This window comes from Haemaphysalis longicornis, unplaced genomic scaffold, assembly GCF_048455015.1.
Source record: "Haemaphysalis longicornis isolate Haplotype H1 unplaced genomic scaffold, Haemaphysalis longicornis Haplotype H1 scaffold_2, whole genome shotgun sequence".
NCBI classification, from domain to species: domain Eukaryota; kingdom Metazoa; phylum Arthropoda; class Arachnida; order Ixodida; family Ixodidae; genus Haemaphysalis; species Haemaphysalis longicornis.
The window spans coordinates 194,198,955-194,214,778 of NW_027526295.1; the positions used below are offsets into that span (position 1 = coordinate 194,198,955).

A 15,824-nucleotide genomic window follows, 5' to 3' on the forward strand; every position below is an offset into this window, starting at 1 on the left:
GGTCACTGGTCATCTGACATCCGCCGGTACCTTAATTTGAATGAGTCGCCGGGGTTCGCTTTCAAACCGCTGACAATTAACTATCATTAGCGTCTCCATCGTAAACTCTCGCACACGGCTCTCGCTGCAAATCATAACGCGAAATTCGCATTCGACTGCACGTAAATACGTAGCTTACAATTCAGTCACTGCAAAGTAGTAGCTAAACCGCTAAATGTATATTGTTCTAATCAAAAAGCTTGATGAGTTTGGACAAAGGAAACGACAGTTTCACACCCACCTGTAGAGGCCTGTTCAACGAATATAACAGCAGCCATGTGCAAAAATTATTTTTACGATTTGTTCGATTTCGTTTTCACCAAACTATCAACAATTTTACAGCTTTTAGCGCCCTGGTGCCACACAAATAATTTTCTGCGAACAATCAATGCAAAGTCAAACTCTGGCATGAACAGGCTCTATAAAAACTTCATGCTTCACCCCTCTTAAGGTGGAAAACTCGGCATGGGAAAAGGCCTAAAGTACGTTTCATGTTGAATTTTTTAGAAATGGGATATCTTCATTAAAACATTCGGCCAATCCCCTAAGCGTTTTCGTTCTTTCTCAACCCCCCCGCGTCCGTGCCCGCGCGCCAGCGGTAGGGTAGAAAAAGAAGATCGGGGCAGCCTCGCTCTCAGCCGCTGTTCGCGGGGGCTGAACACCTGGCAGTTTCCGCCGGCGCCATCACCCAAAAAACGGCAAGCATGCAGTCGGCCAAAAAACCCATCGACCGGGACCAGGTGTGGGACGAGCTGCGGCAAGGCATTGAACAAGTCTACGCCACCGAAGGCTCTATGGCCCCGTCCCAGTACATGAAGCTGTACGCGCACGTATGGAACTTGGCGACTCGGACAAACCCGAAAAATCTGCCGAAGGACGAAGGAGACGGGAAAAATCGCGACGACGGGGCGAAGGCTGCCGGCTACGAGCTTTACGGAAGGCTCCATAGGTTCCTGCGCAGCTACGTGGACGGCCTGTTGCAGGACGCGACCGCGCTCGTGCACGAGGATACCCTGCGTTTCTACAGCGACAAGTGGGAAAGCTACAAGCTGTCCAGCATGATCGTGAGCAAGATTTTCTTTCATCTCAACAACAAGTGGCTCAAGGAGGAGTGGAAGACCGGCAACAAGGATGTGTACGACACTTCCCAGTTGTGTGTGCTGTCCTGGAAAGAGAGCTTGCTCAAGGAATTCCACAGCCGGCTGACACGCGCCGTGCTGAAACTGATAGACGATGAACGGAGGGGGGAGCCGATAGACGCGGCGCTTATTCGCGGCATTATGTCTTCGTACGTCGAGCTCGGATTGAACGAGGAGGACCCGTCGGACCAGAGGCCCAACTTCTCGGTCTACAAGAGCGCTTTTGAAGGACCCATCTTGGAGGCCACCGAGAGGTTCTACAACCAAGCAGGAACCGCCTTCCTGGAACAGAACCCTGTCACCGAGTACATCAAGAAGGTGGAGCAGTGGTTGGCAGAGGAAGAGCGGCGGGTTCGGCAGTACTTGTACCAGTCGACGCAGCAACCACTCGCGGACACCTGCCAGAAAGCTCTGATAGAGCAGCGCCTCGAGATCCTCTACGAAGAGTTCAAGAATCTGCTCCGTGATTACCGCTGCGATGACCTTAGCCGCATGTACCGGCTGGTGTCGCGCACAGACCACGGACTCGTCGAGCTGAGTGCGCTCTTCGGGCAGCACGTGTTGGCCGAAGGTCTGTCGACCATTGAGCGTATCGGGAAGGCTGGGGTCCAGAATCCCAAGCTCTACGTGGACACGCTGCTCTCCGTGCACCGCAAGTACAACATGCTGGTGCTGACGGCCTTCGCGAATGAGGAAGACTTCGTCGAATCCTTCGACAAGGCCTGCACACATTTCGTAAACAAAAATGCCGTAACTGTGCTCGCCAAATCATCACGGAAACCTCCCGAGCTCTTGGCCAAGTACTGCGACATGCTGCTGAAGAAAAGCGCGGCGAATCCTGGAGAGTCGGAACTCGAAGACGTACTGGACCAAGTTACTATAATGTTCAAGTACATAGACGACAAAGACGTGTTCCAGAAGTTCTACTCCAGGATGTTAGCGAGGCGGCTCGTGCTACAACTGTCGGCCAGCGACGACGCCGAGGCTAGCATGATCTCTAAGCTCAAGCTGGCCTGCGGCATTGAATACGTCTGGTCCCTGGAGCGCATGATCCGGGATATAGCAGTGAGCAAGGACGTCAACGAGCAATTCACGCAGCACGTCCAGGATTCCGGGGAGAACCTTGGCTTGGACTTCTCTATTCAGGTTCTGACCTCCGGATCGTGGCCATTCTCGCAATCCTTCGAGCTCGCACTGCCGCAGGAGCTGGAGCGCAGCGTTCAGCGCTTTACGGTGTTTTACAGCAAGCGCCACAGCGCCCGAAAGCTGCAGTGGCTTTGCAACCTTTCAAGGGGAGAACTTGCCACCAACTGCTTCGGGAACAGCTACACGCTGCAGGCATCCGCCTTCCAGATCGCCGTCCTTCTCCAATACAACAACGCGCTCTCTTTCACGGTGCAGCAGCTCCAAGAAAGCACGGGCATGGAGATGTACATCCTGCGGCAGGTCCTGCAGACGCTGCTCAAGTGCAAGCTCCTGCTTTGCTCGCAGGATAATGCGGCGGAGAGCGGAGAGCTGCCGCCAGAAGCCTCCGTCTCTCTCCACGAGGCCTACAACCACAAGAAGCTCCGCGTCAACATTAGCGTGCCCCTGAAGGCCGAGGTCAAGGCTGACCAGGAGGCCATCGAAAAGAAAATCGACGAAGACAGGAAGATAGTGATACAGGCCGCCATTGTGCGGATAATGAAATCACGCATAACGCTAAAGCACCAGGAGCTCGTCGGCGAAGTCCTGCACCAGCTGAGCGCGAAATTTAAGCCCCACGTCCCGATGATAAAGCAATGCATAAATATGCTAATTGAGAAGGAATACTTGGAGCGTGCAGCGGACAAGGAGGACACCTATAATTACCTCGCGTAAGGCCTGCATCGATCATCAGGGCGTCCGTGCAAGAGCTGTCCTCGTCCTAAACTGACGCTAGCCATATGATGCACGTGAAATGACGCCAATTTTAGAATGACTGCTTTCCCGCAATAAATTCTTCGGGAATAACGGTCCTCGACTTTCATTACGGAGAAGGTTACTGTTCATACACAACGCAACGCATAGTTACAATGTCTGGAGCCATATACCCAGTTTTCTCGCTCAAAATTCCGATCTTTCAGTAACATAGGAAAACCACTTCAGGGAAGTGATATTTGGCATAAAGCAAGAAGTCAACGTGAATATGAAAACACTAAAAGAACTTTCCAGGATTCTGAATATTTTGTGTGTAATTCGCTGTCAAATCTTACTCCCCATGCATTTCCATGGGATAGTTTCCATGGTTCAGGAACCTAGTCGCGCAACGTGCAAGGCTTGAAACTGTGCACAAAGCAAGTGTCACCCCGAATATTAGCTGCGCAAAAAGATTTTACATATTTCTAAATAACTACAGCGTAATCACTGCTGAAAGGACTGCCATGAGTGGGAAAGCTGCACATATGAGCAGGTTAGTTCGGCCGCGTAGGATATCTGCCGTTCAGCCCTCCATTCGTTCGAAAGTCATGATCTTGCGGGCGGCTGACGTAGACGGTACAAATTTCGCGGCACTAGTTTGAGGAGTATGTGCTATAAAATCATTTAGCTCAGTCAAACATTCAGGCGCAAAGTAATGTCTCTCGTTTAAAAAAAATTAGTAATATACAGCAATGCTGAACAAAAAAAAAAGTTTGGGGGCACTTAGCCCTGCTTACGTGCTTTCAAGGCTTGCCTTACTCATTAATTACCCTTTGCTCCAACAGCGTGTTCGCATCTGTTTCGTCTTTTCTGTTTCTTTGTATTTTGGTACGAATTACTTCGCCCGGCTTCTTTGCTGATACACCGTGAACGCTTCTCTCTCTCTTCGCTTTCGTTTCTTGGGCCACGGCCGGTCTGGACGCGCTCGCGAGCTCTGCGCTTGCCCGCTCCCAGACCGGCCGTGCTCTCTCTTACGGCGTGAACTATACTTCCCCAAGTAGAGTGGCACACACCACAGCTTCCCTAGAAATAGGGTTTTGCGCAGCTGGTGTGCACCTCTTCTCCTCTGGTGCCCTCATGTTGACGTGTCGCGTGGCACTTACTATTCTACAACTTTTACGTTCCCAGTTCGTAGTTTTGTTTATTTCGTGCAGCGGGCAGAGTAACCCCGTAAAGCTCCCTACTGGTCAATCTTCCAAGTGGGTATGCTGCACGAAGGCTAGATCGTGTGAAAAATTACCCGTTGTACATTTCTCGGGCCAAACCCGCATGCGTATTGCTGGATGATGTATGTCGCTCTGTCCAAATACTCTGTCAAAAGTTCTTTTTTTCGTAGACAGGAGCGTCGCTCACGTCACTCTTTGACGTGCCGCGGCGCCTGTTGCCCTCGTTACGTGCAGGCGGCGTGGAACGAAGTGTTACTGAACGTGATCTTCGTCACTCGCTCACCCAGCCGACGAGCAGCCGTTGTCAGATGCACAGCGCTACGTATTTTCGTTTGCATTGTGAAATGGGTCGTCCTGCGTTGTGATAGCCCCGTGCAAGCGGCTGCTGTATCTTGCCGCCAAATTATGACTGTGTCCGCACTATCGTCTTGTGTCACGTGCGTGATCGCTGCGCATTAATTTCTTTGACATACAGGAAGGTGCAAGAAATAAATGTCTGTTAAGAAAATTATTTTGGAGAAATGGCTGGCTTCATTACGCTCAAGCTTGGCACGACGGTCAGTATTTGTAGTGTACTTTTAAGAGTGGAAAAAAAGAGAGAGAGAAAGATAGAGAGTGAGAAAGGGAAACTTTCCCGTTCTATGATCGCAGTGGTTTGGGAGGCGTCTGTCAGCCGCCTCCGTCAGGGCAGCTGCTGGTAGCACTCCAGGTGAAGGCCATCAGGTCCCGCTGATCTTGGTGATTGCACGCGGTAGCGAGCCACTCCTTAGTGCGATGTGTTCTGAGTTCGGAGGCGTGTGTGCATTCCCACAGATAATGTTCTTGGCTAAGTGTGGTCTTGCAATGGCTTCACTGGGAATGGGGGATGATCCTGGTCCCATGTCTTAGGCGGAGTAACCATGCCGGTGTTTGTAGTGTGTTTGTGTTCGCCGCCTAAGCAGGGGTTTTTCTTCTATGTCCGCCAACGGATTTGGGGGCGGGTACTCCGTCCTGTCGTGAAGGTACTGCCTCAGTTTGATATCTTGTGAGGGGTGAGATTTCAGGGTACATACATGGTCAGCGGGAGCACGAATGAATGCTTCACGGGCGAGTTGATTTGCTTGTTCGTTCCATGCCAATCCCATGTGCCCAGGTACTCAGTGAATTCTGGCCTGTCTTTTTACTGCGGATAGAAGTTGCAAGGAGGTTGAGAAGGTGATACCTCTTGCAAGCAGGTGACACGTCTTCTTGGAACCCCTGGTGGTCGTCGTTCGGCCTATTGCGAGTGCTATGGCTAGCATCTCAGGTTCTTGTGGAGTGGTAGAGCTCATGGGTATGGAGAATTCGTCCTCTTTGAGATCCGTATACGGTATTGCACACATCAGTCCTTTCTTGGCGGCATCCGTGAATATGCGTTTTAGATGCGAATCATCTCATGCTCGGGGCTGTGTCCCTCCCTCCCTTTTTGTTGTTGTTGTCCGCCGTCCGCACTCTGCTGCGCATGCGCGTCTCTTCAGCCCCGTCAGCGTTTGGCGTGACGTCAGCGCAGCACACTATAAAAAGAAATAGTTAGGTGGCACCCGGTTTCGAACCCATGACTCCCTGGCCGCAACGGGAGGTACGTGGCGCTCTTCCCACTGCGCTACAAACCGAGACCGGAGCATGTGCTACGAACGCGCCTTATGTCCTTCACTCATTCGAACTACGTCAAGAAGCTACTGATACAACGAAGGCACGCGAAGCTCAACGTCAACGGAAACGACGAACTGAAAACTTTAGAGGAGGGTGTTGAATTTCCCGTGGGAAAGCTGTGGCGGGAAGCGTCACGCGCCTTGCAGCTCAACCAGAGAAGAGGACGAAGAGGGCGGGCAGCGGGGTAGGAGCGTGAGCACGCAATAAAGAAAGACGGTGCGCTGGCAGAGCTACACGTCAGCTACAGTCGCTGCTTGATCGGAGTTGGGTTTGGCCAAGTATCGGGTGTCTGATTTATTGGGTTTACGTTTACGTTCATCTAGGTGAACGCATAGGCTTTTGCCATGTCTATTTTTTCTCCCGGCCAGGGGTCTTCTCCCTGGTCGGCTAGTCTCTCGGCGCAGGACTTACCCCTGGACGCCTTCCTGAGGAATGGTGTGACGGCCGTTCCTGTGGCTATGGTCCCTACGAATGGCGGAGCGATCCGGCTTAAAAATTTCAAAACTATTCAGAGGGAACTGCAAGGGGCGAGTGAGCACTTCATGAACATGAACATGAAGGAGGTGAGACCATACGGGAAGGGCGGAATCGTCTGCAAATCTTCGGATAAGGCCTGCTTAATCGATCTTCTGAAGTGCTCGACCTTCGCATCGTTCCCGGTGAGTCCTTTTGTCCCCTCCCACCTTGCCTGCACAAAAGGAATAGTCCGAGGTGTAGACACGGAGATTTCGCCCAGCGAGCTCCTTGAGCAGTTTCGGGATGCCGGGGTAATCTCGGTGTACCGTTGCTCCCGTGTAGTGGAGAGTACCACTATTCCAACAGAATCGGTGATCGCAACCTTCGCGGGTACATCGTGCCCATCGGAAATCAAAGTCTGGCCTCTCATCTACAGGGTAGAACCGTTGTCCCCCCGACCTCGTCAATGCCGGAACTGCTGGCGCTTCGGACACAGCGCAGGTTCATGCAAGTCAGCATCGCGCTGCTGCAATTGCGGGGGCGAGCATTTGGCTAGCCAATGTACCGCAGACGACTTCTCCTGTTGCCTTTGTGGAGCGTCTCACACCGCTGATTATTCCAACTGCCCGGCCCGCTCTTCTGAAATCAGTATCCTTGAGGTTATTGAAAAGCGCCGTTGCTCTCGCAAGGAGGCGGTAGCGATAGTTAAAGAGAGAACGCATGGATATGCAGGTGCTGCTGCCCGCCAGGCACCATCCAACGAGGCTTCCCTTGCAAAAGCGATAGCGCTTGCTCTCAAAGAAGTGCTACCGGAGGTTTCACGGAATATGGTTGCGTCTGTAACGGAGCAGGTGTCCAATCTTTTGGCAGCGCAAACACATCAAATTGCGCAGGCACTCTCTTTGCCCGTGGCTCCCTTCCGGCAGCAGGGTTGCTTGCAATCCTCATCTTCGCCTCCCAGGGATCAAGAGCCCCAGGATTCATCGGTGCGAGCTGTCGATCTGGCAAGGAATCCTTCCTCAGCGAGCGCTCTCCAGAATGTGACTTCGAAGGAGACAGTAGGCCCAAACTCTACTCCGATGGCAACTGTCCAGGTTTCTGCACCTTCTATTTCTGTGACTTCCCAAGGTCAGCCTTCCTCTTCAGATCTTTGCCCATTCAATGAGACCGAAATGGAACTTGACATTTCCACTGAGTCGCCAAGGCGTCCTGACGTTAAGCGAGCTACTCCATCCACCTCGCAACAACCAACTTCTTCCCCAGAGTCGCGATCCAAGAAACCTAAAAAGGTCCAAGGGAACATTAAACTGAAAGAAAGCATCTTGGAGGCAGCCATGGCTGCCATTAACTCTCCATAATGTCGATCCGAGTACTCCAGTGGAACTGCCGTTCGATAGCTGCGGCACTGACAGATCTTAAATGTCTTATAAATAATCACTGCCCAGATATTATTCTCCTTCAAGAATCCTGGCTGTCTAGAGGCAAACCATTTACTTTACCAAATTTTCGCGTGTTTCGCTTAGATAGGGACACGCGAGGAGGGGGTCTACTTATTCTAATAGCTACAAAGATGTGCCACAAAGCCAAGCTGTCCTTCCAGTCTTTGTCACCGGTTAGTGAACTCATGGTGGTAGATATATGTCTGCCAGGTTGCTTTTCCTTCTCTGTTCTGAATGCCTATTTCCCCAATGGAGTGTCCACCACAGAACCGCTGGATCTCGCCCTTTCCTCCTGTAATCAAAACGTCATAGTTGCCGGAGATTTTAATTCACACCATGTGAGCTGGGGCTTCAAGACCGACACTTCTGGTTGGCGTTTATTAGACTGGACAGAGGAAAATAATTTAGTCTGTCTTAACTCGGGTAGTGCGACTTTTTTTCGGAATCAAACGCGCTCAGTTTTAGACTTAACATTCGTAAAGGGTGGGTTGGTTTCTAGTTGGTGTACAGTAGATGGTCCTACAAGTAGCGACCACGTTCCGATAATTTTTGATATTGCGGTCTCCCCAAGCACACCTAACCGTGCAGTGCGGACCTTGGTTAACTATGAACTCATGAAAAAGAAGTTGAGTTCGTCCCTTGCGTCTCTGCCCAGTGATTCTATGGAGCTTAGGGCCCTAAACGTCACAGCATTAATGAAAAGTACACTGAAAAATTCAGAGTTTGTGGTTTCGTCAACCAAGAGAGACGGTATAAGCCCGTGGTGGAATAATGATTGCACGAGAGATTATCGGCGCAGGAAAGCAGCGTGGAAAAAATTTATCCATAATCAGAGCCCCAATAATTGGACCAATTTCAAGTATTATTCCGCAATCTTTCGCCGAACCATCTCAACGGCTAAGCAAGACTATTATTCGCAACGGTTCTCCGCGCTTTCCAAAACGAAAAACCGGCGTATTCTTTTTGCTTTTTTGCGTCACCGCAAGAGCACTGACGACAGAAGCAACGGTGTATCCATTGTGGAAACGCCGGAAGAAAGCTCAGAGTCACTCGAAAAAGTCGCCCGGGCCTTGCAAACAAGGTTTACGGCTACTCTCCGACCCATGATATTTGAAAATACCCCAGTTTTTGACTTTACCCCTGTCACGATGGAGGAAATGGCGGATATAGTTATGCGCCTCCCGCCAGCTTCCCCGGGACCCGATGGCATCTCGACTACAGCGATTAAGCTTCTCTTTGAGGAATCTCCTCACGATCTATTAAACATTATCAACACGTCATTGGAGAAAGCATGGGTGCCCGAAGATTGGAAAATTGCAAAAATTGTACCCCTACTAAAAAATCCCAGTCTTGGCCTTCTCCCGGACAACATTCGCCCAATTGCTTTGACCAGTAACTTAGTCAAATTGATCGAAAGAATTGTATACGGCCGTTTACTTCGATTCCTATCTAGGGAAAATTTATTGAGTGCACATCAAATTGGCTTCCGTCCAGGCTGCTCCATTTGGTCCGCCCATGTGGACCTGGAGAGTCGTATCCAGTTTGCCCGTAGAAACAAACTAATCTGCACGCTTGTCACACTGGACATTGCGAAAGCATACGACAGTGTAGAATACAGCGTCCTTATAGCTAAACTTAAAGAATGCGGGATACCCAATTACATTATTTCATGGATTCAGCAGTTTCTATCTGGCCGCAAGTTCTTTTGCTCGAAAAATGGTTTTAGGACTTCCACACTACATCAGACAAGGGGCGTTCCACAAGGGTCAGTGCTTTCTCCGGTTTTGTTTAATATACTGATGAGATCCATTCCTACCAGCAATGAAGTCTGCAGTTACGTTTATGCGGATGATATAGCCTTTTTCGCAGCAGCACGGGACATACATGAGCTTTATCAGGCGTCACAAAATTATTTGGATTCTCTCGAAAGGTGGCTGTCAAATCTGAATTTGTCAATGAACGTTGCCAAGTGCGCGGTCCTGGTATTCCCCGTATCAGTGCCTGTTACCCTCTGCCTTAGATACCGGGAGGATTTTATTCCGCAAGTGACAACTCTAAAATACTTGGGTATGATTTATGAGAGTAAGCTTGATTGGCGGGACCATATAAAGCACATTTCGACGAAGGGGGAACGGGCACTTGGCCTGTTGCGAAGAATTAGCAACCGGAATTTTGGGATGAGAAGAGACACCTTAATATTCATTTACCGCGGGTACATGCGCCCTATTTTAGAATTTGGCTGTGCTCTCTTTTCAGGATCTCCAATGTACAAACTCAATCCGCTTATACTGCTAGAGCGACGTGCCCTGAGATTATGTCTCGGCCTTCCGAAATACACAGCTAATAACATCCTGTACTTAGAGTCCCGGCTGCCTGCACTAGAATCTCGGTTTAAGCTTTTAACTGCTCTGACGATGCTTAGGATTTTCGAATCGCCCCTCAGCAGAGATTTGTCGCTGATGGTGGCTCGACCGGCTTTATTTTTTAACTCGTGGTGGCCCCACCAATACCGCCCTCAATGTGTGTATGCCCAGACTTTACTTTCACCTCTTAATATTAACATTCCGTCCGTTATGCAGATGTCCTGGGAAGCTCTCCCTGTTCCCCTAACCTTTAATAACATTTTTCCTAACAATGCGAAAAGGCTACCTACACGTCTACTAACCGGTTTGTTGAACGACTATCTGTCTAGCTTGGATACATACGTGGTTGTAGCGACTGATGCGTCTCAACTTGAGGAGAGAGCGGGTGTGGGGATTTTCAGTCCACAACTCAACTGGTCGTTTTCGATTCGCCTACCGGACTTCACCCCAATATTCTATGCTGAGTTTATGGCAATAGTCATAGCATTAAAAAAATTACCTCCCCAGATATTAAATGTCGTAATTGTGTCTGATTCATTATCTGTTTGCTCCTCTTTGATATCCCCTAAAAATTCTGCTCTTCTTCGCACATTTGGTTATTTAGTTCCGTCCCACTTAAGAGAAATCCGCTTGATATGGGTGCCTGGGCATAAGGGTTTATATCTGAATGAAGAAGCAGACTCTTTAGCGAGGTCAGCACTAGACAGCCCTCCGTTCGACATCTGTCCATTTCCCTCCATACTGGCCGGAGCACGGATCCGTCGGCATCAACATCTGGCGAGGAGGCAGGAGGATGCCATCACCTCCCTCGATGATTACGCCCATTTGGCATATGCGTGGGACTCCCGATGTTGCGAATCTCGCCAATGCGAGGTTACTTTAACTAGCTTACGTTGTAGAGTTCCGCAGCTCAACTTCTACATGCACCGCGCTGGGCTCACCTCCTCTCGTCATTGTGCTCTTTGTGATGAACCCGAAACCCTAGAGCATTTTTTCTTATATTGCCGCGGCTTCTCTTCAATGAGAAGAAAATACCTGGTGGAGCCAATTCACCACCTTGGACTTACCCTTTCAATGCCGGTCTTACTGTCATTCGGTGCCATTTCGCTTGGGTCTCCCCACAGGAATTTGGTTACGGCCGTCCACACCTACGTCTCAGAGACTAGGCGCTTACCCTGTTAGCCGCTCTTCTTGTACACAGACGAAATAAGAGCCTATTGCAAAATCCCGCATAGTCTTGTCTTGCAAATTCCTGCATAGTGCACACTTTCATTCTACAAATTCCTATATTTGTTGTGCAATTATTCTGATCAACAATTTTTTATTTATTTATTTTTTTCTTTTCTTTTTCTCCAAAATTTAGTCTCCTAAATTGGGCACATTAGCCCCAATATATCGCCCGATCCTGGCCAATCCCCCAAGTGGGTACGCGCCAAAAGCAGAAAGGAACAACAACAACAACAACAACAACGACGAGAACCGGGAGGTGTTCGATCAGGTAACGTGGGTGTCGGTCTCTTCGCCGTCTCTACATTTCTCCTCATTTCTCTACATTTCTCTGTCTCTACATGGGGGGTTCACACTACGTTCCCATTCGTGCTCCGATAAATGAAACAACATAACGGCAACACAATGGATCCTACACGGAACCCCCATGATGCTTCGCACCCTCCTCATGGGTCCCCACGGGAAGATGGTGTAATTTTTTTTCGGTCAAGGTCTCCAACAACTTTCTTTGAATAAAATGCCCCTGTAATTTGTCGAGGTGAATTATTTTCTTTGTACTTGTACCGTGAGATGGGTGCCACCTGTATGTGCTTGAGGATGTCTTGCTTTATGGGGGTTTCATTGGCATGGGTGGGGCTTGGTTGGAATCTGAGTTCTGTGAGTATGGCTCGTCGCGAGTGAGTGCGGTTTAGCCGTAGTACATGGTTGTGACGGTGTGTGGTTATAATGTCTTCGGTGGTATACGAGAAGCTTCGCTGTGTTGGCGCTGAATGGGATTTCTACGGCAAGTTTCTTTGCTTTCCTTATTAGTGCGTCCAGCCAATTTTCTAGTGTTTTGGTGAGGTTTACGTAGGGGGCTTGATATCTGAGGCGCGTGGTAATGAGGGCGTCCCTGAGGCGGATTAAGTCTGCTTCCTTGAGCCCTTTAATTTTTTTGGACACTCTTCTAATCCTGTGTAAGCTCTGCTCTCACTGCTGTATGTGGAGGACCAGAATTTGTATAGAGCGCTTGTAGTATATGTCGTGGTTTCTGTTACTTTGGTGTATGGTGGGGGCTTCAATCGGGGACTGTGAATTACTAAGAGTTCCGTTTTTTTCTTCTGCGGACCATCCTAATCCTATATTGTGGGCTGCTCTCCCTAGTGCATTTAGTGCCAAATGCATGGTGTTTTGGTAGTGGCCTGGACCTTCTTTATTGATCCTAAGTGTTATATCATCTGCGTAGAGGGAGAATTTTATGTCCGGAATCTTGCATAATTCTCTGTAGACCTTCAGCATGGCAAGATTAATTAGTGTTGGTAAAAGTACAGACCCTTGGGCTATGCCTCTTTATGGGTTAGAGAAGGGAGCAGTGGGATGGTTGCCAACGCCGATGGTGAGTTGGAAGAAGTTTCTTACGTAGTTGTACATTCTGCACCCACAAATAGTGTTTACCAGTTCTTCGGGCATATAGTCATGGTCAGCGTGGTAAAACATCTTCTTCAGGCTAGGATTGCTTTCAGTTCTGCGAGACTCGGTTCCTTGTGTATGTCTTCGTAGATTCGAAGTAAAGCGTCTTGGGGCGAGGGTTGTTCCTAAAACTACTATGTTAGGAGATAGTATCGCTTGATCTTCGAGATGCTGTTGAAGTCTTTTCAAGGTTATCCTTTCAATTACCTTCTCCACATTGGACGTGAGCATGATGTGTCTTAGGTTGCTGAGGTTAAAGGGTTTGCTTGGTTTAGGAATGAATATCATGTACCCAAAATTCCGTTTTGAGTAAAGTGGGCGTCCTCTCCATATGTGATTTATTTCTGTGAGCAGGGCTTCCATGTCACTTCCTGCCAGGTTTCTTAAGTGGGCTGTAGGTATCTGGTCAGGACCCGGCATTTTGCATCCAGTGCTTCTCGATTGCTATTTTAAGTTCGGCCATGGCGAAGTCCTTCTTCAAATCTTCGTTGTTGGTTCCCGTGTAGCTCCGGCAGTCAGGTTGGATCGCGGAGGGGCTATACAGGTTTTGCAAGTCTTTCAGCATTTCCTTGGAATTATTGCGCACATCAATTAGCGTTTGTAGTTTGTTTCTGGTCATGGTCTTGGTGTCTTGGTGGCTTGTGGATCGATGAGGGCTTTCAGGATACGGCATGTCTTACTTATGTTTAAGGTTCCCTGAATTTTTTAGCACGTCATCTGCCATTGTTGTCTTCTGAGTGTATCTGAGTACTGCTGGATGTGTTGGTTAAGCTTGGCTATCCTTTCTTTGAGCTTGCAATTTGTTCTGCATTTTTTCCACCACTTGATAAGCGCGTTTCGGGCCTCCCAGCAATGGGCAGGGCGCTTGTCTACACAAGGTCCTCCTTTTTGAATTGTGTTGGTCTTGGTCTGCTTCATTTTCGTACCGACAATGCCCTTTGTCCAAGCTTCAAGATCAGTGGGGCTTTGTCCTTCTCTTTCTTTCCTATACTTATACCATTCAGTGATTTGTTTTTTTTTTTCGTTTCGATCTTCTTGGTTTGGTGTTGATCAAAAGGGCGATGATTGCGTGGTCACTTCCTATGTACAAGCAGTAAGTTCGCTGTTGCAAGAAAAAATACGAAGGAAATGCTGAGCGCTCGTGAGCGCATGCCCCGCGGCGACTGCCGAGCTTCCCGGCATGCGCAGTGGCTTTAGCAAAAAACCTTGGCAAAAACTACGAGGAGCGAGAAAACGCCGAGTTCTCGTGAGCGCCTTCCTCACGGCGACCGCCGAGTCCCCGGTACGCACAGTGGCTTTAGCTAAAAAAAAAAAAAAAGAGCTGGCACGGGTGAGGACGGGCTCACGGGTGATTCACCGATTCCCTTTTGGCGGCGACGTCAACATAACCACTCCTATCAAAGGAGAGCGTATTCTCCAGCGCCTCACTTCTCACGTGTGTGATGCATGAGCTTTTATTTTATGCTAATATAGGGACAAACGCGTCGCCGCGATCGCGTGCCGTCGTAGGCACCACCATAGAAGTTAGTAACGTTCCTAGCCTACTTGGCTTGGCTAGACATATGGCTTCTTTTTGCTGTTGAAGCCAAATCATCAAGAAATGGTAACATTTTTCCGTGTTATTCTCGCATGAACTTCCAAATTAATCCCTGGCAAATAAAAGTTTTATAACCCACCTTTTATATTAATTAAACAACTAAGAATAATCTTTTCTTCACCGAAGCGCGGCTCACATAGACCCTGGCGCAGGATTTCCCTCTAGCATATTTTGGTATGAAACTCCAGGATGTGATGAACTCTGTAGTGTGTGTGTCTTGGAAACGTTAGCGTCTTGGAAACGTTAGCGTCCACATTATTATACCTCGGAAGACGAAGGGAGAAGAGCACAAGAATGTGCGCAGCGTGACGAGCAAACAGGCAAGTGTTCGCCATGCCTAACGCACAGCCACCATCACTATCGTGACGCCAAAGCAACGCCTTGCAAGTTTACGGCGTAGAAAATCGTAGAACTGAAAATGTGTCTTCTGTGAAATACTTGGGAGTTATTTTTCATCAACACCTGCGTAGTGGGGAACAAATTGATAACGTATCTAACACAGTTGCTCTTAGGGTCCAAGCCATTTAGGGGCTCGAGCTGTCGGCGTCTAATGTCGTCGTCACATGTCGTCGGCTCATGTAGTCACGGTGCAAAAACACCGGGAAACCCGTTTATGTCTCGCGCTAGAACTTTCATCTCCACAGAAAAAAGCGCGCACTAAAAGAACACACCGGGACACTCGCTTTGCAACGCATCGCGTCAGAACGTTTCATCTCCGTGGGCTATCCCCTAACGCTTTCACATCCGTGGGCAAAAACGCCAAGGCGCCAAGAATACACGTATACACTGCATGCTTCGCCCTTCCGCAGGTTTCACGTTAGTGGACATGGCCCGGGATTTTTTTTTTCGGGTTTGAACAAACATTAGAGAGTTTTAGCAGTCCGTCTGTTCCGTCATCTACGAAGTTACCGTGTTGACCGGGATTCGTCTGGGCGCTTGTGCATTCGTCGCGGTAGGGGGATTAGTTCCGCGGGCCGGCCTTCGCCATGTCCGCGCATTCGTCACGGCGGAGTGCGCCTCCTAGCCCTTCCTCCTCGCCCTTCGCGCGCGCATGCGCAGTCGGGTCCCGGTAAACACGTTAACTACGTACATGATGGAACAGACGGACTGCTAAAACTCTCTATTAACGTATTTCCTCCAATTCACAGGACAAAAAGACGCAGACAGCTAACCAAAGTGGGTGAGAGATTAGGCGCATCTTTTTGGTTCATTCAACAGTCTGGCATTTTGCCTGTCACGGCCACCGGATTTTCCATAAACATAGTTATAGCTAATGCTTTCGCATTAAAACACGGAGTCCGAACTTTATTCTGTACACTATGCGAAAACCCGTGGCTGAA

The 15,824-nt window shown here is 49.1% G+C and overlaps 1 pseudogene; it reads left to right on the forward strand.

Annotated features, from left to right (window-relative positions):
• Nucleotides 1-743: 743 nt before the first annotated feature.
• LOC144168463 (cullin-1 pseudogene) lies at nt 744-3,038 on the forward strand (annotated as a pseudogene).
• Nucleotides 3,039-15,824: the final 12,786 nt, after the last annotated feature.